Below are 24,234 nucleotides of genomic sequence, written 5' to 3'. Positions count from 1 at the left end.
CAGGAGATGGAAGGCTCAAGTACCTTTTGTGGGCAACCTCTCTATCATGTATAGCACGAGAACAGGCTGAGTTAAACCAAGGTTTAGAAGGTTTAGGTTGAGAAAAGAATGAGGAATGTACGCCTCCATGCCAGATACTAACACCTCTGTTATGCGTTCAGCACAAAGAGATGGGTCTCTGACACGGAAGCAATAATCATTCCAGGAAAATCAGCATAATACCTCCTCAGGTCCCCCAACTGGCAGAGGCAAAACGCCAGAGGCACCTTCGCTTTGGGGATCCTGCGGAGGATTGGAAAAATAGGACAAGATACAGAAATGAGATTGTGATCGGAGGAGCCCAACGGAGATGAAAGGGTGACAGCATAAGCAGAAGGGTTAGAGGTGAGGAAGAGATCAAGAATGTTGGGCGTGTCTCCAAGACGGTCAGGAATACGAGTAGGGTGTTGCACCAGTTGCTCTAGGTCATGGAGGATAGCAAAGTTGAAGGCTAGTTCACCAGGGTGGTCAGTGAAGGAGAGGAAAGCCAAAGCTGGTGGTGAACATTGAAATCTCCAAGAATGGAAATCTCAGCGAAAGGGTAGAGGGACAGAATGTGCTCCACTTTAGAAGTTAAGTAGTCGAAGAAATTACTATAGTCAGAAGAGTTAGGGAGAGATAAACAGCACAGATGAATTTAGTTTGAGAGTGACTGTTAAGTCGTAGCCAGATGGTGGAAAATTCGGAAGACTCAAGAGCGTGGGCACGAGAGCAAGTTAAGTCGTTGCGTACATAGACGCAACATCCAGCTTTGGAATGAAAATGAGAATAGAGAAAGTAGGAGGGAACAGAGAAGGGCTACTGTCAGTTGCCTCAGACAGCTGTGTTTCGGTGAGGAAAAGAAGATGAGGTTTAGTAGAGGAGAGGTGGTGTTCCACAGATTGAAAATTAGATCTAAGACCGCGAATGTTGCAGAAGTTAATGTAGAAAAAGTTGAGGGAGGTGTCAAGGCATTTGTGGTCTTCAACAGGAGAGGTGTCCGACCTGGGGACATTTTGGTCCCTCCCAGAGGGGACTCCGAGGCGTTGTTTATTTGGGTCCCATTTTTCTTTTAAATTTTGATTTGGAGTGAAGGGTGTATGTGTGGTAAGTGCATGTAGTTTTGTGTGAAGAAGGAGAGCTGTCTTTAGAGGGTAGGCTGTGACTACCCCCTTGAGTTGTGAGACACAAAGGGAAACATTCAACGAGATCACAACTAGCTTTAATGGAAGGTTCACAGCACCTCCTGAACTAGTGCTATTAGATCTCACTGGGAGTAAGTTATTGTTTCGGTAGGTGGCTACTACCTCCTCTATACTTTTCGTTCCGCACCTTCAACCTGGGCGGCGAGACACACTGGCCCATATTAAAAAAATGTTTTTAATTTCTATCACCACACGGCTATTTTCAAAGGCCACAGAGATAATTAGCTGAATTATAAAGTGTTTTTCCAGTTGATAATGCAAATATCTTGTTAACATGTCACTAGAATTACAGAAACATTCTTAATAACACGAGTCACTTCAACAAGAGCCCTTTCAAAATAGTGAAGGTGCGGCACAGAAGTATTGAAGAATATAGGCCACCGTGCGAAGCCATTACTGAATTCTGACAAATAGAAACCGGTGACAGACTCTGACTTTTCTGTTACTTTCTATGATATAGAATTGTTTTGACACGTTGCCTCCGATTCATAGTACATGATGCAATGTGGAGGAGGGGGAGGGGGAGCTATTAGATCTCCAGTGTCCGTCTGGGGAATAGGAACACGGACGCAGCGCCACACAATATTTTGTTTACCTCTGCTTGGCCTGTGCCCGCCTGTGCCATGAGCTGCCGCCAGCACGCAGCACTCCAGCAGTGACACGCTCGCCAAAATGAAGCATCGTTACCAGGGATATACTCGTAGTGCCTTTCACAATAATGGAAAGCTTTCGTTCATTGCTTTCACTTTTACAGTAAAAGAGTTGTAAAAAATAACCGTTAGGCCAAGGTCAACTCCCTTCCTTTACATATATTTTTTTCGACACGAATTCGTTAAACGCCCCCATTTGAAAACACATCTTTCCAGTAAAAAAAAAAAAAAAAAATATATATATATATATATATATATATATATATATATATATATATATATATATATATATATATATATATATATATATATATATATATTCCTCTTCTTCGAGACGGAAACATGGCATTATCTTTTATTTCAACTTTTGCTTAGACAAAATTTTCCATTATATATCCAAATCTTGGAAACAGTGCGTGACATTGTAAGCGTTCTGCCACTGGATGTCAAAACGTAGCCGGGACTAAAAAACACGCGAAAAACGACCTGCAATGTTCACCGACCATGGCACACTGCATAAAATCCAATTAAAAGTATATTTGTATCGAAGAGAGAGAGAGAGAGAGAGAGAGAGAGAGAGAGAGAGAGAGAGAGAGAGAGAGAGACAGAAACAGACAGACAGAGAGAAAGATTGACAAATGGCATTTAATCATATAATAAAATTAATTCTTTCAGTGGAGAATTAAACTTTTGCCAACACTACGAGTCTTCCTTTCACAGCAGCACCACTCGTCCACCACCACCAGGATTGTTCAGCGCTCCCAAGCCATTTTGTCGCCAACCACCACCACCACTACTACCACCACTATCACCGTCACCAGTCGTCTTTCTCCCAATCAGGATTCTGTGTACTGGAAAACACACTGTGGCCAGAATCTTTACGTCCTGCATTTTCATATAAGGTAGACATCAAATTTATTTCAAGGGGGAATATTATAACGTCAGGGAGTCAGTGGCGGAAAAGATGCAGCGATCGTGTGGCGCGGCCGGGGTCACTGTATAGCGAAGGCCCCGCAGCACACTCAATTTTCACTGCCTGAACGAAAACTGCCGACGTGTTACCAATCACATTTCGCCCCACGACCACCGCCACCACCACACACACATACACACACACACACACACACACACACACACACACACACACACACACACAGACACACACACACAGTGACGTAACCAAGATATTTCGTACCTTTGTATATGTATACGTACGTACATCACATGAAGCACATTTTATTATGCAACATCATTTTCATTGCTTTTCACCTTCCTACTCCCCCACCCCCCACTCTCTCTCTCTCTCTCTCTCTCTCTCTCTCTCTCTCTCTCTCTCTCTCTCGTCAGCCTCAGTCTTCATACTCCTTTACCCACTTCCAGTATATGCCAATAATAGCCAGGCACACTTATACTTCTCGTCTTGTGTTTTTCCTCACTCATCTGATCTGCCAAGTACCAATCTTGTAACATTCCCAGCATATCAGAAGACCCAAGGCTGAAGGGAGAGGAAAACACAGTAGCAGTAAGTGTAGAAGGTGCTTAAATTGTGACTCTTGACAGTAGCTGCATTGTTTCTAAATCTCAACCTTCTCTCCCCCACAGCAGAGCGTAGAGGCATAATAGGACTGTGGGATTTTGTCCGGGTGTGTTTATATGTTACTTTAAGCTGTCTTGGTCTGGGTGTCAACCGTCCTGCGCCCCTTCGCTTCTAGTTTTCTCATTATGTAGTCAACTAAAGGGGAGCGCGCTCTCTCTCTCTCTCTCTCTCTCTCTCTCTCTCTCTCTCTCTCTCTCTCTGTTCGTGCGCGCGCGCGTGTGTGTGTGTGTGTGTGTGTGATTCACTGTTTGATCTGCTGCAGTCTCTGACGAGACAGCCAGACGGTACCCTACGGAACGAGCTCAGAGCTCATTATTTCCGATCTTCGGATAGGCCTGAGACCAGTCACACACCACACACCGGGACAACAAGATCACAACTCCTCGATTTACATCCCGTATCTACTCACTGCTAGGTGAACAGGGGCTACACGTGAAAGGAGACACCCAAATATCTCCACCCGGCCGGGGAATCGAACCCCGGTCCTCTGGCTTGTGAAGCCAGCGCTCTAACCACTGAGCTACCGGACCGTGTGTGTGTGTGTGTGTGTGTGTGTGTGTGTGTGTGTGTGTGTGTTCACTTTACATGTCACAGTTTTACCTTCGTATGGAACATGTCAATATCCGAGGGACAGAAGGAGTTTAGGAGTTTGGCGAGTGTCTTTTCTCACGGGCCATCTTGAATGGTGAAGAAACTGGAGGAGCATCGAGCAAAACACTGCACTGGGGAAACACTACACTGAGGGCACAGTGAGGTCAGGCACACTGGAGCCACACACAAGCCTGCCACTGACACGCAAGAGATGGATAGCTGGGAGAGAGATCAGCTCGAAAACAATCTTGCAAACTTTACAACTGTCACGACTCTTGAGCGAGGATCACTCACGTCGGGGATGCAAAAGTTGAGCTAATGTTCCGGAGCGGTGAAAGAGAAAAAACCGACATTGAAAATAAATATAAAGAAGTATGGAAATGAAAAAGGAAGATACACAATGATGCGGTGTGACATGAGACAAAAGTGTATATATTGGTCTTATTTATTCTGTGAGGACGAGGGATGTACGTCATTAACCCCTTTAGTACTGGGACACATTTCTACTTTGAGATTTGTGTACGAATAGACCATTTTATTATCATCAGGAAGGGTCTACTTTAGTTGCAATTATTGTTATCCTCCTCCACCTCTTTCTCCTTCTCTTCCTCCTCCTGCTCCTTCTTCTCCTCCACCTGAGAAGATGAGAAGATACTTTTGCCTCTTCTTTTTCAATTCAATTATGTTTTTTCATTATTCTTGTCATTTATTTCTCTCTCTCTCTCTCTCTCTCTCTCTCTCTCTCTCTCTATATATATATATATATATATATATATATATATATATATATATATATATATATATATATATATATCTATCTATCTATCTATCTATATATATATATATATATATATATATATATATATATATATATATATATATATATATATATATATATATATATATATATATATATATATATATATATATATATATGTGTGTGTGTGTGTGTGTTTTATGGTAAGGCCTATAGCGCCTGTAGGCACACTTGAAGAGTGGCGCAGGCAATTATATTTATAGTGGTACCCATATTAGGGCCCATATCACCCCCGAAGCTCATCTTGGGTGTAACCACCTAGTACCTGGGTATCATGGTGACATGTAGGTAACTTTAAACCACTCGACAAATGGCAAAGTGTTTAAGGCTGTACGTAGTGGGATTCGAACCTACGCGTGGACGTCTGCCCGATCCCACGCTCACCACCTTATCCGCTACGCCACCGCCTCCCTGTGTGTGTGTGTGTGTGTGTGTGTGTGTGTGTGTGTGTGTGTGTGATAATAATAATATTATTATCATTATTATTATCATTACTAAAAACAATAATAATACCACCCCTACCACCATAATTACAACCAAGCATTCTTTTTTTCCTTTTACTTCAATTTCCTTTTACTTCAATTCACCTGCAATATCTACTACAAAAATCCACATTAGACAGCAGAGAAGCAGTTCGTGAGGTAGGGAGAGAGTAGTCCACAATACTTTCTTATTTTTTGCCACGGTCACAGTACATAAGGTGTGAGCATCGTGTCATTTTTTCTTGCCGGGATCTCCAATACTCACCCCTAGGAAGCCACCACCGCCCTGCTGCACGCTATCCAAGGCTTTAGGAAACGTATGAACTGACTGAACGAGAGGCGACAGGTGGTTGTAAACTTGCCCTGCTTCGAGGTGCGTCTTTCAACCTTTTTTTTTCTTGCGGTGGACTAAATAATGTGTTGTTTTAAGTAAGAGTTAGGTTTTAATCAGCCTTCACATAGGTTAGTTAGCATTTAGTAATACAGAGAGGGATGGAAGCAAAGGAGAAGGTAAAGTCGAGTGCGGTCTGTGGTGTGTGTTAGAAATGTTTTATCTTGGCTATGCGAGAAAATCACTGACTTCTTGCTGGAAACTTTTGTAAGACGGCAAAAGACATAACGCAAGCTAAAATCACACGCACACACACACACACACACACACACACACACACACACACACACACGGCCCGGTAGCTCAGTGGTTAGACCGCTGGCTTCACAAGCCAGAGGACCGGGGTTCGATTCCCCGGCCGGGTGGAGATATTTGGGTGTGTCTCCTTTCACGTGTAGCCCCTGTTCACCTAGCAGTGAGTAGGTACGGGATGTAAATCGAGGAGTTGTGACCTTGTTGTCCCGGTGTGTGGTGTGTGCCTGGTCTCAGGCCTATCCGAAGATCGGAAATAATGAGCTCTGAGCTCGTTCCGTAGGGTAACGTCTGGCTGTCTCGTCAGAGACTGCAGCAGATCAAACAAACAGTGAATTACACACACGCACACACACACCGAGTAGTGTAGTGGTTAGCAGGCTCGACTCACAAATGAGAGGTCATGGTTTGAGTCCCGGAAAGCGGCGAGGCAAATGGGCAAGCCTCTTAATGTGTGGCCCCTGTTCACCTAGCAGTAAATAGGTACGGGATGTAACTCGAGGGGTTGTGGCCTCGCTTTCCCGGTGTGTGTTGTGTGTGTTGTGGTCTCAGTCCTACCCGAAGATCGGTCTATGAGGTCTGAGCTCGCTTCGTAATGGGGAAGACTGGCTGGGTGACCAGCAGACGACCGAGGAGGTGAATTACACACACACACACACACACACACACACACACACGCCCGGTAGCTCAGTGGTTAGAGCGCTGGCTTCACAAGCCAGAGGACCGGGGTTCGATTCCCCGGCCGGGTGGAGATATTTGGGTGTGTCTCCTTTCACGTGTAGCCCCTGTTCACCTAGCAGTGAGTAGGTACGGGATGTAAATCGAGGAGTTGTGACCTTGTTGTCCCGGTGTGTGGTGTGTGCCTGGTCTCAGGCCTATCCGAAGATCGGAAATAATGAGCTCTGAGCTCGTTCCGTAGGGTAACGTCTGGCTGTCTCGTCAGAGACTGCAGCAGATCAAACAGTGAAACACACACACACATACACACACACACACACACACACACACACATACAAAAAGATATATATATATATATATATATATAGAGAGAGAGAGAGAGAGAGAGAGAGAGAGAGAGAGAGAGAGACACGCGTACTGTACTTCATTTTTCCAAAATTTCATGAAACACTTTAATCATATCGCAATTACACGAAAATCCTGGCCTTTCATCTCCTCGCCGCCAAGAAAAAGTAGCACCGGCTCCTAATAGCTGACAAGTTTCCCATCTATCATTTTTCTCCTCTTCTACGGCAAAATCAGTGAAGCGAACTAACACTCCTTTTCCTCCCTGCCAGCAGCCCTTCCCTTCCTCCATCACCGGCTGACGCTATATCACACGAGTAGCAAATTTCAATCACTAAAAATCTTTCATATTAACTTGATGAATAAGGCTCCATCCCTCCCTCCATCCATCCATCTCGTTTTTCCTCTTCCCTTCCCGCTCCTCCTTCCCTCGCTCCCTATCCACCCTCCCTTCTTCTCAACGCATGGATTTGGTGATATTTTACATGAACAGCGTTCAACCAGAGTACATAATGTTATGTAAACAAGGGAAGACAAACGAGTATCATGGATCAGGAAAGACACGGAAGCAGCTATGTACTTTCTAATAGGGAGAAAAAGGGTTGCGGGTATATCTAGCTGTACGTGAAGCTGAGAATACAGACACAGAGGCATCCCTAGCTGGAGTATGAGGGCAAGACAGACGGAAAGCAGCATGAAGAAGTCGGATGGAAAAGTTAGCTCCAAACAACAGCAAAAAGTTATGCACCGAAGGGACGGAGAGAGAGAGAGAGAGAGAGAGAGAGAGAGAGAGAGAGAGAGAGAGAGAGAGAGAGAGAGAGAGAGAGAGAGAGAGAGAGAGAGAGAGAGAGAGAGAGAGAGAGAGTGAGAGTGTGTGTGTGTGTGTGTGTGTGTGTGTGTGTGTGTGTGTGTGTGTGTGTGTGTGTGTGTGTGTGTGTGTGTGTGTCTGTGTGTGTTGAGAGAAGTATACAAATAGATAGATAGATAGATAGATGGATAGATAGATAGACAGATAAATAGATATATAGATAGATAGACAGATAGACAGATGGATAGAAGGAGAGACTGATAGACACACAGATGTAGACATAAGACATTTATTATTAACACAATATAAATCAATAACAAAAAGGTGAAATATATTTGTTAATAGAAATGTAAAAACACGACACTTCTAACACTTTCTAGTTAATTCTCTTTCTTCTCCATAATCCTCTAAATCTAAAAGTTTCAATCATTATTTTTACACAAGGAAAGTTGAAGCATAAGTGTCTCGCCTCTCCCATGCAGCGCCTCCTCAGCCATCATCACCACCACCACCACCACCACCTCCACCAGCTGGGACCGCGCAAGATGCTAAGCGCCAAAAGGCATAAAGTCAAGGTTAGTCATATTGACGTTATCGACAGGCGCTTCCCAATAAGTTTAGTCCTCGACTCCGTCATAAACCAATCCATGCAAGCGCTTAAAGGTGATGCATTGAGTACGTGTCCTTTCCTCACTTGAATTAGTAAATATTAAGTAAACAAACTAGAGCATTAACTATTTTCAAACACGACAAAATTATAGTCCCATTGCAATACGTGAAAATGAAAACGTGTCTTCGCCTCATCAGAATTAGTAAATATTAAGTAGACAAACTCGTCCATTAACTATTAAAAATTAAACGTCACAAAATTATAGTTTCATAGCAATACGTGAAGGTAAAAACTGTAAGTTGCGTTCAACCTCTATAGTGGCATGACGCGTTTCCATATTCATTCTGTTTATTACTAGGTGGTTTTACACAACTCTAGAAAGTTATATGAGGAATTAAAATAGTGAAGACTGTAGCCATTAATCTTCTGACCTCCGTAGACCATTTCCAATATCAATGAAATGGTCTAATCGTACGCATATCTCAAGGTAAAAATGTGCTCCAGTATTGAAGGGATTAATAACCAAACACACATATTCTCTATTGCTTGCTGTACATTATCAGAGTCGTGGAGTTCTTCTTTATACGACCTTATTCCCATTGTGTAGTAATAAAGGTCAGACGTTCGAGTTAGCTTCTTCCAACTATTTCAATTCACTGCGTCCTCTTCTTGTAGTCCGCGTTTATTTACATCAGGCTTCAGCACGTCTTTCCACCTCATTCCCCGTCTACCCACACTGCTTTTCCGCCTAACTATTATCATCATCGTCTTCTTCACTGATTCTTCCTCATTTCTCCTCTTCACTTGTAGAATATTTTTCATCAAAGTTTACCCGCTTCAATACTGTGATACATTTTTACCTTGAGATTTGTGTACGATTAGACCATTTTATTGACATTTCGAAGGGTCTACGAAGGTCAAAAGACTAATGGCCACAGTCTTCACTTTCTTAATCCCCCACAAGTGTTTCTGAAGCTGTATAAAATCACCAAATAGTAAGCACAATGAATATGGAAACGCGGCATGGTGCTCAAGGGGTAAATGTTCGGTATGTTTGAGAGAAAACTTGGTTTAGTGGGGACGCGTGACGCCCTATCAGCGGTTCTTGTGCTGCACGAAGGCAGGAGAGGAAGCCAGTCTCTGATATGTCTCAGTTACCGTGAAATCATAAAAAAAAAGAACATTCAAATTGCTGACATAGATCATCTAGTGAGGTTTATTGCATTCTTCCAATAAATAAATGAAATTTTGTAACGAATGTTTTAATAGTGCATTGTTTTGTGATGGTTTTACTCAAAGACAGATCTCTGAAATATTGACACAACATTCATCATTCAAATCACTAACAGCTCGGGGAAGGATTTGTGTGAATAAATTAGATTATACACCACGTAACTATGAATACAACTACTATTGAAAATATTTTATTCATCCAAGAAACTAACGTATCATTTTTTCTAATATGACGTGATGATATATTCACAACACATACACACACACACACCTTGGATCGGTCTATGAGCTCTGAGCTCGCTCCGTAATGGGGAAGACTGGCTGGGTGACCAGCAGGCAACCGAGGTGAAAAAGATGAATTACACACATACACACACACACACACACACACACACACACACACACACCTTAGTCACCAGCAAGGTCTCCTCACTCCCTTCCAGTTCACCATTCCGAGAGAAGTTACACTAGGAATTACCCCTCTCTCTCTCTCTCTCTCTCTCTCTCTCTCTCTCTCTAGTAGTAATTACGAAGGGAAGATCGTTCAAAAAGAGCTCCAACAGTTTCCGACACAACAGAACAGGGCAAAGTGGCACACGCTGCAACAGGTTAAGGCCGCGTCAGGTTCCCCCGTTGTGAGTGGCAGCAGGATCCACAATCATTCCTTCACGCTAACGTGGAATTACATAGACCTCCACTAATCACCACTCCACCTCATGCCACTCACCTTTTCATTTTCTATTTCCTTTATATATATTTTTTTTTGTTGTTGTTGTTTCAAGGGTATGTCTTTGTCTCTGTCCGTCTCTCTCTCTCTCTCTCTCTCTCTCTCTCTCTCTCTCTCTCTCTCTCTCTCTCTCTCTCTCTCTCTCAAGAAGACTGATCTCATCTCAACTACAAAGTGGAGTTCAGAAAGTTGCAAAACGTGAGGAAATTGAGTCCAGAGGTTGAATAGAATGGAGCAAAGGAATGAAAAAGAGTCCACAGAGAAATAGAGAAAATAATATCCCAGTCCCTGCAATCAAATTAATGGCAACTGATACACACACACGTGGAAAAAAATAATGAAACCTCTTAATAAAAAGGATGAAACTACAAAGATACTGATTGACTCCTGTATGAGTGGAGGTAAATGAAATAAATACAATAGAAATGAGTGGAAGAAAGACGTCTTGTTCAGAGAGACTGTCGGGAAAGGAGGGAAGCATGAAGTGAAGAAGACCAGTAACCAGGAAAATAATGGGAAAGGACAGTAATAAGTGGCAGCGAGTGAGAAAATCAAGACAGTCTGTTAAAGGAGAGGAGGCAATGAGAAGAAGAGCTATTGACTCCGCCCTGACTTACGTAAGGTGAGGATGAGCTCAGTCTGGACGAATTACTGTAAGAATGAGAAAAACTGCAATAAATCGTAAGAGACTGAGATATCCACTTGCATGCACGTCAATCTGCCAACGTGGCCCAGTGTACGAAAAGCTTTGAAAGAAACGTTACAGACAAAAGAAATGAATGAAATACAATTGCATGACAGAGTTCAGCATACATAGCCATTCACATTTACATCTGTGCTACCTACAACATGCCACACATACATACATACATACATACACACACACACACACACACACACACACACACACACACACACACACACACACACACACACACACGATATATACAGCACACGTCAAACAACTAATAAAAAACTTTCATTTATTTTATCGTGAGTGATACGACAAAAAGATATCAGATCTGTGTGTGTGTGTGTGTGTGTGTGTGTGTGTGTGTGTGTGTGTGTGTGTGTGTGTGTGTGTGTGTTCACTGTGCTAATATATGCGTGTCATACGTCAACCAGAAACATAACAAAGTAAAACTTAAAAATCGTTCATAAAGACAAAGACAAAAGAAAGGAAAAAGAAGGAAAACATAAAACATTCGAGCTGTCAATGTTCTTTCCACTCCGATGGTCTTAATAATATGCTTTCCTTTCTCTTCCCCCTCTACGATGTGCCACATTTTGCAACCTCCAGGGACCAGGGGTGTGATGTGAGAGAGAGAGAGAGAGAGAGAGAGAGAGAGAGAGAGAGAGAGAGAGAGAGAGAGAGAGAGAGAAAGCAAGGATTAAAACAAAGACAATTTTTCTCCCCTGTTCCATAAAACTTGACACTTAGTACAAGTTTTTAATAGCAGCTCCTTACAAAGTCTTAGAGAGATGGGCCTGACCTTACTCATGAAGGTACAACTTTCTGAACCTTACAGCGAGGAACTTGACCCCCTCTGAGTCTGAAAGGAGTGGCTCTGACCTTAACCGAATCTTTAACCCCATCAGTACCATGACTCGTTTTCATATTCAATCTGGTTACTATATGGTGATTTTACAAAACTTCTTCTGGCTTACATAGACTTTTCCTAATGTAAATAAAAGCGATCTAATCGTAAACAAACCTCAAGGTAAAATCATGTCCCAGTATTGAAGTTGTTAAAATGTCCATGCAAAGAAGAGCCCTCAAAGTGGAAACAAACTCTTCATGTGGGCTGTGAAATACTCAGTGTTTGATTTTTTTTCTTCTTCCTTCTACAAAGTTTCGTTATTTTTCCATACACAAACTTCTCAAACGCCACGGTATGCAGACTCATAACACTTAGGCGTGCATGGTGTTCTTTTCTTGAAGCAGCGAGAAGACAAGGCAGACGTGCCAGAACGGAAATATTCATAAAAGTCTTGTTTGGTTGCTTATATACCTGATGCTCGCCACGCCTCGCAACACAACACAGAGCAAAGATACGCTATTTTTTTCCTTTGAAGCTTCAACGTTAAGAATGTTCAGCCTTAGCGAATAGAAGAGCCAGACCGCCGCGTGCTGGCTGGCGGACCAAGCCTCCTGCTGGCTGGCGGACCAAGCCTCAGCCAGTCACGCAGGTGGGAAAGGAGAGCTGTCATGTGCCTTGTGCCAGCGAGGGAACGCAGCAGCAGCACGGAGTACAAAGTTCACCTCCCTCGGTACAGGAGCAGGAAACAAAATTCGAAAACTTTCACACACACACTCACACACGTACAAGCACGCGCACGCACACACACACACACACACACACACACACACACACACACACACACACACACACACACACACACGAGGATATATTTGTTCATCCAATTTTACTATGCATCCAGGAAACAATTGGGGGGCCATTTCGTAAAAATGCAAAATTCGTGCACAAAACTCCAGCCTCCTAACAATAGTCATGGCCAGTGAGAGAGAGAGAGAGAGAGAGAGAGAGAGAGAGAGAGAGAGAGATGTGGTCGGCACCAACATGTAATATATATAACAGATTCATGTACCCCTTTTCACTTTAAAGTTAAGAGTGAAGAGCCGCGTGATCAAAGAATTTCCAGTACTATGGCTCTGGAATTCTTGACAGACACCTTGGTTTACCTTTCAAAGGTGCGATTGCGAAGAAAACGGAGCATGAGCGCCTGTTTCTTCCCTGCAGGTCGCCCCGCCCGCCCCGGCCCGCCACCTCGATGCGTGTGTTGGCTTAATATGCACTATACAAGATGTTTGCCCAAAGGATAGGGCTTTTTCTACACGTGCTTTCTTCCTTTACTGCGTGTTTGCTCTGCTTGCTGTAAAGATATGCGCGGCGGAATGTTGACTGGGCGCTCACACACACACACACACACACACACACACACACACACACACACACACACACACACACACACACACACACAGAGAGAGAGAGAGAGAGAGGACTGCAATGCTTGAATATGAACACTAGTGCCGTACATGATTACCAATTTAAATATGCAACACCAGTAAAACAATTTCATCTAAGTGTTAAACAATACAATGTCTGATATCACGGACCGACCTCTCTATGCAAAACTAGCTGCCGTCAATAATGCTTGTCGTGTGGCATATTCTGTACACATATTCTATTACACACACTGGCTCACACACACACACACACACACACACACACACACACACACACACACACAGAGAGAGAGAGAGAGAGAGAGAGAGAGAGAGAGAGAGAGAGCAGAAACACAGAGAGAGAGAGAGGCAGATAGACAGACAGACAGACAAACAGACACACACACACACACACACACACACACACACACACACACACACACACACACACACACAAAGATGGATTGGATGTCTAATCACCCATGCAGACATAGGCACATACATACACACATATACAGACATAGGCAAATACATACACACATATATAGACATAGGCAAATACATACATACACACACAGATGGACAGAGACGCAATTACGAGGTTGAAAGCAGTAAGGGGATTGGCCGTGAGTGGATGAAGGCAGCCGCCACATGAGGGATGACACAACAGGAAAACAGGAACAGACGAGACGCTAATGACGGGGAGAAATTAGATTCCCTAAAGAGAAGCTTGGGTGGCGGAATTGCTAGTAAGAGAAGGAGAAGGAGAAAGACAAGAAGGAAGAGGGCTAAGAGACGCGAAGACAGTGAATAACCATGAATTCAAAACTAAACTAAATAAAGGTGGATGTGAGAGTAAAACATGAACGTGGCTAGGAATTCCCTCAAACTAACAATCAGGTGGTGGGGGTGGTGGTAATTGTGCTGACTGCAGAACAAAATAAATGATGCTAAGGCTTGTATACTAGTGCCACACACCCACCAAACACTACACCATACCACGTTCAGTCCGCACCTCCTCCACCGTGACCTGTACAGCAACAGCAGCAGCAGCAGCAGCAGCAGCATACATCATCACAATGATTATGATGTTCGTATTCCATTAATTAATGCAAATGTACCACTACCAGAGAAATATATATGTAAAGGGAAAATTGTTCGAGTAGTTACAGTGGTATGTGTGTGTGTGTGTGTGTGTGTGTGTGTGTGTGTGTGTGTGTGTGTGTGTGTGTATGTCTGTGTAAGATATTACTAATTCTCTTCATTACTTTTCTTCCTTCTAATCCTTTCCTGGAAAGAGAAAGATTATACTACATTTCAACCATTTTGTTTATCTGTGACTGGGAATATTGCTGTTACCACCACCACCACTACCACCACCACCATCACCGCCACGACTCACACCACCACCACCACTACTACTACTAGTACTGCTTCTACTACCATTCATCTTACAATTTAGTACACTCACTACCACGGGAAGTACTTGGTGCTTTAACGAGGGCATGAAGTAAGCAATGTGATTAAGTCAGTTGCGTAGGATGAGACAGATATTTTCTCGTAATGGAGGCTATAATGTCTGAAGTAGACGGGAGCAGAAGTAGTAGCTGTGGTGATGGTGGTGTTTGTGACGGTGGTGATAAAATTAGCAGGAATGGTGACGTTGGTGGTGATGGGAAAAAAAGTGAAACCAGTGTTCATATAAAGGAGAGAGAGAGAGAGAGAGAGAGAGAGAGAGAGAGAGAGAGAGAGAGAGAGAGAGAGAGAGAGAGAGAGAGATGAAGAATGAGATATAGAAACACACACACACACACACACACACACACGTAGAGAATATCCAACATTTTAGTACAAACGCAGCATTTTCTGAGACAATGTCCTCTTTCGCTTCCTGGCCAGTTGTGTTTGGTATTCCTATAAGACCTGAAGGTGTCCGAGGTCCTCTTCCTTCCTCCCCCAGTCGATCCCTCGAGCGTAACACTTAAGCTGACCACACAGTCTAATAAGAGGGAAGGCTCACCAGAACAATATTCTTCCACGAATGTCTGGACGACCGACTCCTTGCAATACATATGACTAGGCTTAAGAGATTGGCCTTCTTTCCCTCCCAAACACACACATACACACACACACACACGTCAGGTCCCACACCTTTCATTATCTGGGCAAGACACACTCCTAATCCCTCACACGCGCCGCAAGGAACACAGACTGAACACAACCCAAGCAAATCTCACGGTAACTCTGCGTCCATCCCAGTAACACAACACTGGCTTTCTCTGTCTCTCTCTTCCTTGGCCAGACATTCGCTCCCAGGACTCCCCAGACGCGAGAGCGGGCCATAATGATCCTTCCCCTGGCAATATCAGGGAGACGCACTTTATGCCTCCACTGTGGCCGAGGCAATACAAATAATTAGCCAGGGGAAGACGGTGCGGGGCAGCATCCCAAAGCCTTACAACCTCCTGCTTCACTGGGAAAAAGCTAACCGATCGTCCACCATGGCAGACTCCCTTGATATTGTCAGGAGGCGGAGGATGAGCAAGAGGAGGAGGAGGAGGTCACTGCAGTCACCACAGAATGAGGGACTATTACTACACCGCCACCACCATCACCACCGCCATGAGCAACATTAAGGGACACCAGATTATGAAGTCTTGCATCGTCAGTCTTCATAATTCCCAACATACCTTAGTTTCTTTTTGTTTTGTCTTTATTTTATGTTAATGCAGCTCTGGGCAAGAAAATAAAGCAGAACTGATACATACTCAAGTGCCAGTCCTTAGATAAAGTAGTTTAACCCCTTCAGTATCATGACGTGTTTCTATATTCATTCTGCTTACTATTTAGTGATTTTGAACAGCTTCAGAAACTCATGTGGGGGATTAGAATAGTGAAGACTGTGGCCATTAACCTTCTGACCTCCAAAGACTCTTCCTAATGTAAATAAAATGGTCTAATCGTACACAAATCTCAAGGTAAAAATGTGTCCCAGTATTGAAGCGGTTAAAAGCAAGTCCAGAATTAGATGAAGTGTGTCTAGTAAGTATTCAAGTCATAGTCAGGAGGAAATATGTAAAGAACCAGGCAGGGAGTTCCAGGTGATATAATACTCACACTTCCGCAAGGTCACCACCCCCACCACCACCACCACCACCACTGCTAAAGTATTGCGCTATAATCCCCTTAAAAGAGTTACAGAGAAATAAAAAAAAACTCCAATGGTGTCCAGGAATATTACAAATAAAATGACAGCAAATAACACAGGCCATGGATAGAGTGATATTGGAGGTACAGGTAACATATGGGTCAATATATATGTATTTGTCTATATATGTCTGTCTGTGTGCCTGTCAGAGAGAGAGAGAGAGAGAGAGAGAGAGAGAGAGAGAGAGAGAGAGAGAGAGAGAGAGAGAGAGAGAGAGAGAGAGAGAGAGAGAGAGAGAGAGAGAGAGACAAGAGAGATACAGATTGAGAAATTACACACATGGATGCATACAGACCAAGATACATGCGAGCGCCCGCGCGCACATACACACACACACACACACACACACACACACACACACACACACACACACACACACACACACACACAACCCTTGAATGAAATGGACAATGTATTCAGACAGCGATCATTACTGTACAAAGCATTCCCTACAATATAAGGGACACAAGACAAACTACAAGTAACACACATGTATAAAAAAAAGAATCCAAATTAGTATTGACTGACTGACTGACTGACTGACTAACCTACTGACTGAGTGACGTAAGCTCCAAGCCCTGCCGGAAACTAATCACCATCCCAAGTCAGTGGGCGATGCATAATTACTACCACACTGTCCTGTCCTCCACTGTCAGATTACAATGAAGCAGAGCACCACCGTCAGAATATATCCTCGTTTGGCCAGCCACCACAGCCTTCATAAACGTTGAGTCGTAACAGTGTAACGGTGCACAATGGCATTCATCAAGTAGCAAGTAAATACACTGAACGTGAAGTGCACGTGATAAACCGCGTCATTCAAAGCACTGTTACTCTCTTCCGTCAGACTAAGATTGAAGAGCCATCAGAAATATATTATTATAAAGGCAGCGTCATGATAAATACACGACTATTTCAAGTCAATAAAGACCGTTGAAAAAATAGATAGATTTGTAGATAGCGATGGTATAATGGGGGTATATGTATGTAAGAGTACGTTTTTATAGTGACTGCTATGTACTTACTGGTTTCTTGCATCCTTCCTTATGTTATGTTTTTATGGCTACATAAATAGACAACACAGCCGCCAGGGTCACATTAAACAGAAGAGCTATGGTGCACGCCAAGGCACTGTGACATCCCAGCCAGCAATGGCAGCGCGGCATTACCGGAAACTCTCACCCACAAAAAAGGAGCCATAGCGGAGCGGCAGCCTCCCGACACCAGAAGTCCTTTAAAAGGAACAAAGGGTAAAGGGGAGTTAAGGGTAAGTCGAGAAAAAGACACTCGTTGCAGCAGACGACGAGTGGCCACCCCGCCGAACACCAATAAAAGGGAGGCAGGGAAAGACTCCACCACCGCCACAAAGTACGTAGCTTGCAAGACTCGCTCATCCTCAACACAGGAACAGTAGCCTCACTATCCCTCCAAGCGTCCGGGCCACTCGTTGAGACGGGCCTCAAATGTTCATCCGAGAGGAACCACCAGCACCACCATTCGGCCGAACGTCTATCAGTGATCATGCTTCTATCCAGACCTACGCACGCCAAACTAGGCGGCAATACGCCCACACTTAAACCCAAACCCACGCCCGTCCCTGCTCACACAGACACATAGGCACACAATTTAGGAAGTGGAAATAACTTTTAAGAAAAACACTGTTTTCTTATTTTTTTTAGATGTCGTGCATTTTTTGAGTGCACAATAATTAGTAGTAGCTGGCATTTTCAGAGGATTCTTGTTTCCTTTATGAAAATAATAATGAATCCAAATAACGTATAAAAAAGGTGAAAAAACTAATGTAATATAGAGAGTGTCTGTGCTGTGTGAGGAGACAAAGGAGCGACTTAGAGAGGCAGCGGGTGCAGTCACTCAGCAGGATCCAGCTGGGGAGAGGAAAGGTGATAAACATAACGGGAAGCATATGTCTGCCCTTTTGTAAGTGCATCTTTTGTGGAAGTGTTACTGAGCTCTGGGATAGACAAGGTCTGGAACAGCCTATGTCTCGTCTGTGTGCCATATTCAGGCAGGGATGGGCAGGGAGAACTGCGGCATGCTCATGACGTCCCTGTAATCGTGACATTTACCCAAAAGAAACTGTCATGTGGTAAAGGACAGAATAAAGCTTTTCTATCCTTATGGCAGTTTTCGGGAAGGAACACCGTGAACACTATCATTTTCCTGACTATAACCATAAATCACTACAGAACAACAACACACAGGAACTTATGAAGCAGTATAGCTGTCATAGCTCTCACAAGATTATAATAAATCAGTGCATGTATACAAATGATCACAAAGAAAAATACAAATCCATTCATATTATGCAGCTTACACCACTCAGCAGACTTTATTGATGCATCCTGTACATATGCTTACATTTCCTTTCTTTCTGTACTATGTATATCAGAACAGCATCATAAATCTTTGAAGTAACGAGGCCACAATACATAGTACATATACTTACATTTCCTTTCTTTCTGTACTATGTATATCAGAACAGCATCATAAATCTTTGAAGTAACGAGGCCACAATAATAAAGAATGGTGTTTTGTTCTACATTACATATACATTAATGAAAAAAGTAAGCTTGTAAAACGCCGTCTCTATAAAAGAAGGAGTTAAGTTACAGAAAGAAGTGAACAGTACAGCAGATTGTTCCAGCGCTTACCATTAAAGCAGACAAAGGGGGTAAAATGCATATGCAATTAGCAACTTCTGGAAAGCAATTAAAGTGAAAATGGCGTCAGAAGATAGCAAAAGAGGCAACACTTCAAGAGGCTCACTGTGAAGGCCTTAAAGACATGAAGTGGGACAAAGCGACACATTCCTCGAGCTACCCATCACTGTCACGAGATGTCACTCACACGCAGAGAACCGCAACCCTTCCCAGGAGATGAGACGAGTCCTAGAAGAGAAGCCACTCTCGCCACATTGACATATTAACCCCTTAAATACTGGGACACGTTTTTTACCTAGAGATTTGTGTACGATTACGAAGGGTCTATGGAGATAAGAAGATCAATGGCCAGAATCTTCACTATTCTAATCCCCCATATAAGTTTATGAATCTGTATAAAATCACCAAATAGTAAACAGAAGGAATATGAAAATGGATCAATTATGGTACTGAAGAGGTTAGAGAAAATAAAAATAAAAAATTGTGCCATTGACTTCCTATCGAATTTCGGAGTTCGTCATCACAATTTCACATCTCCATGGTGAGCCAACTGCCATGACATTATTGATTGGCTGCGTACTACTTAATTATAATTTGTGCCACCTGAAGTGATGGACATGTAGTGGAGTGAGAATTACCTTGTGCTTGCATTCCTCACATTTTCTTCACATCAGACATTAATCACAAGCACGAATACACGCACCGCAGGACGTCCATACTTATCCTGGAGTGAGACTCGAGTAGTGCTCTCAGACGACTGTGGAAGGTGTCTTTTCACTACACTGCCAGACAGACGCCTGACCTCCTCTCACGAGTTATTTCATTGTTGTCTGGACACAACACTAACAGCAAACATGCAGCATCATTTATGGGTTAAAGATACACTACTGTGGACAGACTTGAGTCGCAAGATATCTCTGTAAAGAAAAGATTGCCGTCTCCACACTCAACAATGCCCTATAAGTTTTTGTTTTTGTCGTATTCTGAATAAGTCAAATTTCTAAATCATATTTTCATTGAATCTTAATACAGTTTTCTTTGTTAAACTCAAAGATTCCATTTAGGGTCAATGGAGATTATATTGAGCGGCGCAGTGTGTGTCATGATGGCCGCGGTGAGGCGAGGCTGTTTTCACGTGGCACATTGTATAAACACACTTTAAACACACTTGGCCGGCGCTTGATATTAAGCCTCTGAAAGCCTCCCGCTCAAGGAGTCCTGAAATATGCGTTCAATTACTAAGAATTACCTTTACCTGTGCTAGTATTATGCAGAACTAAACTAAGCCGTTTTATAAATAATGATTATATATATATATATATATATATATATATATATATATATATATATATATATATATATATATATATATATATATATATATATATATATATATATATATATATATATGACACGAGATACACTTTTTCTACATAAACTCTAACACTGTCCATAACAGTTTTGTTTGAACTGTGAGAAAAATTGTTATCTGTGAAAACAACTGGCATAATTGACTAACAAAAGCACACATTCTTTTCCACACGAGCAAATCTCCGCGTTAAGATATCTCTGGAACGAAACCTGCGATGCTGAATAATTAAAAGTATAAAAATCTCAGTGATTTTCCACCATATACAAAACTGACACATTCACTTAAAGTAGGTATGTTTGTTTGGTTTATTTTACTCATATAATTGATTTTAAATAGTCTGACAAGCCTTAATTAACATTGCAATCAAAGTCAATAGTTTCCTCTCTCAGAATCACAACCAACACTGAGAGGGGAATCTCGTAACAAGATTCTTAAGTGAGCAGAAGGAATAACAGCAGCAAAACTTCACACCGCTGTGCAGCAATTTCAAGTTACCAATATTAAGGAAATATTAATGCCTCTCAGAATAATGCAAGTGGATGCTCCCTTAATGCATACAAATCACGAACCTCTGATGCAGTTCTTGAAAAGCGACGCAATGCATTTGAAATAAGAAACAAAGGAAGGCATTGAAAAATCTTACACTTTTCATGCATACCTAGTAAAACAGCATCAAATACCAGTTACAAAGAGCGCCACAAAAGTAAGTCATGAAATACTGTCAATGATCAGGAAAATTAACTCTATCGCTTTCTAGAAAATATAGAAGGCATAACAACGCAGTCACCTTCCTTTTAAACGCAGAGAAAAACAACTTAAAGAGGCAGAGGAGGATAAATACTTAATTAAGAATAAAAGAAATATTAATATGAAACACGAGGAGAAGGTAAAGGACAACATTTATATAAAAAGTCATAATTGTCACTTTTCTATATATAGTGTGAGATTATACATGTCTTACACACACACACACACACACACACACACACACACACACACACACACACACACACACACACAGTGCAAAGAGTTTCCTCGTCACTCACACAATACAATAAACAAGAGTGCAGACATTTCAAAGCGTTATCTCAGCCGGCCACAGCCCTCGGCCCCAAAGTCAGCACAGGCGTCCCACAATTTACACCTCCACCCTCACCATCCCCCGTCTGGTCCCGCCCTACCCTACCCGACCCGCTCCATTGCACCAAATTAGGTTAAAAGGCAAACGAAAGTAAAATTAGCAGATGAAAGAAAGCAGTTGCCAGCCAAAACAACTGTGCCGTGCATGCACTTGTGAAATTAAGCCGCCTTCCCGCCTTGTGTTGTATGGAGAATGTGTAATTGGCTCTTCATTGTTTCCAGTAAAGTAAAATACATTCATGTAACTTATAATAAGAAAAGTAAACTCCACTCCTATGACTCCTCAGACTCACCCACCGTGCCTGTGTTCCTCACCCTGATGTCTTCAACACCCAACACTGAAAGGATATCCTGCACCTTTGCGATCCACTCCTGGCGAGCTTTTAAAAAACGTTAATGGCGAGGTCATTTAATTTCCCTGAAAGGCCACGGACCATTACCCAGGCCTGTCCGAAAGGCGTCCTCCAGGAGTCTAGAAAGCAGCGGCCTGCTGAGCGCCAGACCTGCTGCTGCTGTTCTGGATGTGGCACTCAGGCAGAACACGGTGCCTTACAACGGTACACACACACACACACACACACACACACACACACACACACACACACACATACATACATACACACACACACACACACACACACACACACACACACACACACACACACACACACGATGTATTCCGATGTCAATAGTGTATACAGTCTCTAGTTACTGAGATGCCTTGGACAAAAAGACTGCCAAGGAAGGAATAAAATTATACAGAAAATAAATAATTAATCAATCTCCATAATTAATATATATAATCAATGAATCTGTGGGTGAATGAAATCGATTAATTGATGAAGACTATCTTTACACACACACACACACACACACAAGCACACATACACACTAACATACATACACACACACACACACACACACACACACACACACACACACACATTACTCTGACAAATGACTAACACAAACAAAGCACAAAAACAATCAGAAAACAAAATGACACTGGCGGACGTAACGGCGCGATGCTGCCTCTCAGTAAAATGCATTACCATCCAAAGTAAAATTTATGTCTCTGCCGAACCATCGCAGGAACATTTCTTTCCCCCAGAGAGTAGCATCAGTAGAGGATATCCGCCCGAGGAGGGCAAGGGGCGGCGAGGGACGGGAATTAGGGGCTAAAAAGTATTCGCTTTGCTTTGAGAAGAGCGCGAAGGAGGCCAAAGGAAAGCAGCACTCAGCACTTACCTTGAGCAGGATAGTAGTGGTGAACCAGCAGCAACAGCAGCAGTAGCAGAGGGTGCCCTGGGCAAGGCATCCTGCAAGAGGCCATGGCCACCACTCCCTCACCTCGCAGCCCGGCAGTGCCTCGCTCTTAACTTGTGTGCTGCCTGGACACTCACCTCGCACCGAACACTTCCACTGACTGTCACACTTTGCAAGGATATTTCCACTCAACAACTTTCTGACACATCATCGCTATTAGTTAAAAATCTCCAGTTTATTCAAACACTTTGCGATCACTTGTGTCATCAACATTTCTCACTTACGATATTTCTGCCTCTTCAACTTCTTCAGATGTTTTCAAACCGTTCGCTTAAGTTAAGAAAATTAGTTTTGCAACACTGAATAAAGACACTCACGGTCACAAATTGTACATGAAATGTAATAGTCTTGATGCATTTTCCATATTATGCATTCACTGATGTCTGTTGGTGTGACTTGAGCGCCGACTAGAAGTTAGTAAGGGAGTGCGTGGGGGAAGGGAGAGCAGCACGGCGCGTCCTCACACACGAGCCTCTGATGGAGTACTGAGGCAGCGACGCTCCCCAGCCGTCCCACCACTGAGTTCCACCACCAGCACACATTGTCCGTCACTCCACGCACTCACGCGTCATTTACTCAAACCACGATATGGCACCTGGGCTCTGTAGTAAGCACTGGCCTCCAAGATCAGTCTCAATCTAAGAACTCATATGGACACGTAGCCTTTGTCCAGCAGAAAACACCAAGTACAAAAGTCTGAGAAAAGTGAAATGCAGTGTCGAATCACAGCACTGAGCTATTATGCAATGTCTCGAGTCGCCTAAGTCGAGACAGTGACCACGGCTTATCAACCTTAGCTTCCTGTGTTCCCAGAATAATGACGGAGGCTACCGCTGGAATTTTCGTCTCTCTGAGGGCTCCAGGCTTACACATTCAGCTCTTGATGTATTGTATCCGAGTAATAAACTGACGCACGCTTCCCAAACGACCCACGTGCGTCAATCAGTGGGGGCGGTTGGAGGCGGTAATTACCTTGGTCGTGCACTGCGTTCGCGGAAGTGCCTCTCCTTTCCTCGGGTAATAAATCACGTCACACGCACTGTTATGCCGCGCACTGATGACACCATGAACAACACTGCCAGGAGAATAGAACGATGACTTACACTTACAGGAGGAGGACTAAATTCATAATCTT

At 43.1% G+C, this 24,234-nt stretch overlaps 1 long non-coding RNA gene across 1 annotated transcript in view; it reads right to left on the bottom strand.

Moving 5' to 3' along the window:
- The window catches only part of LOC123518360, a 139,586-nt gene extending 115,608 nt beyond the window's left edge, over positions 1 to 23,978 (bottom strand). The window contains exon 1 of the long non-coding RNA XR_006678767.1: positions 23,022 to 23,978. This is a non-coding gene — a long non-coding RNA (uncharacterized LOC123518360). The remainder of the gene's footprint in view (positions 1 to 23,021) is intronic.
- Positions 23,979 to 24,234: the final 256 nt, after the last annotated feature.

The sequence above is a fragment of the Portunus trituberculatus genome, chromosome 43, assembly GCF_017591435.1.
Source record: "Portunus trituberculatus isolate SZX2019 chromosome 43, ASM1759143v1, whole genome shotgun sequence".
In the NCBI taxonomy this organism is placed as follows: domain Eukaryota; kingdom Metazoa; phylum Arthropoda; class Malacostraca; order Decapoda; family Portunidae; genus Portunus; species Portunus trituberculatus.
Note: the sequence above shows the minus strand (reverse complement) of the source record. Positions and strands in the feature narration are given on the sequence as shown.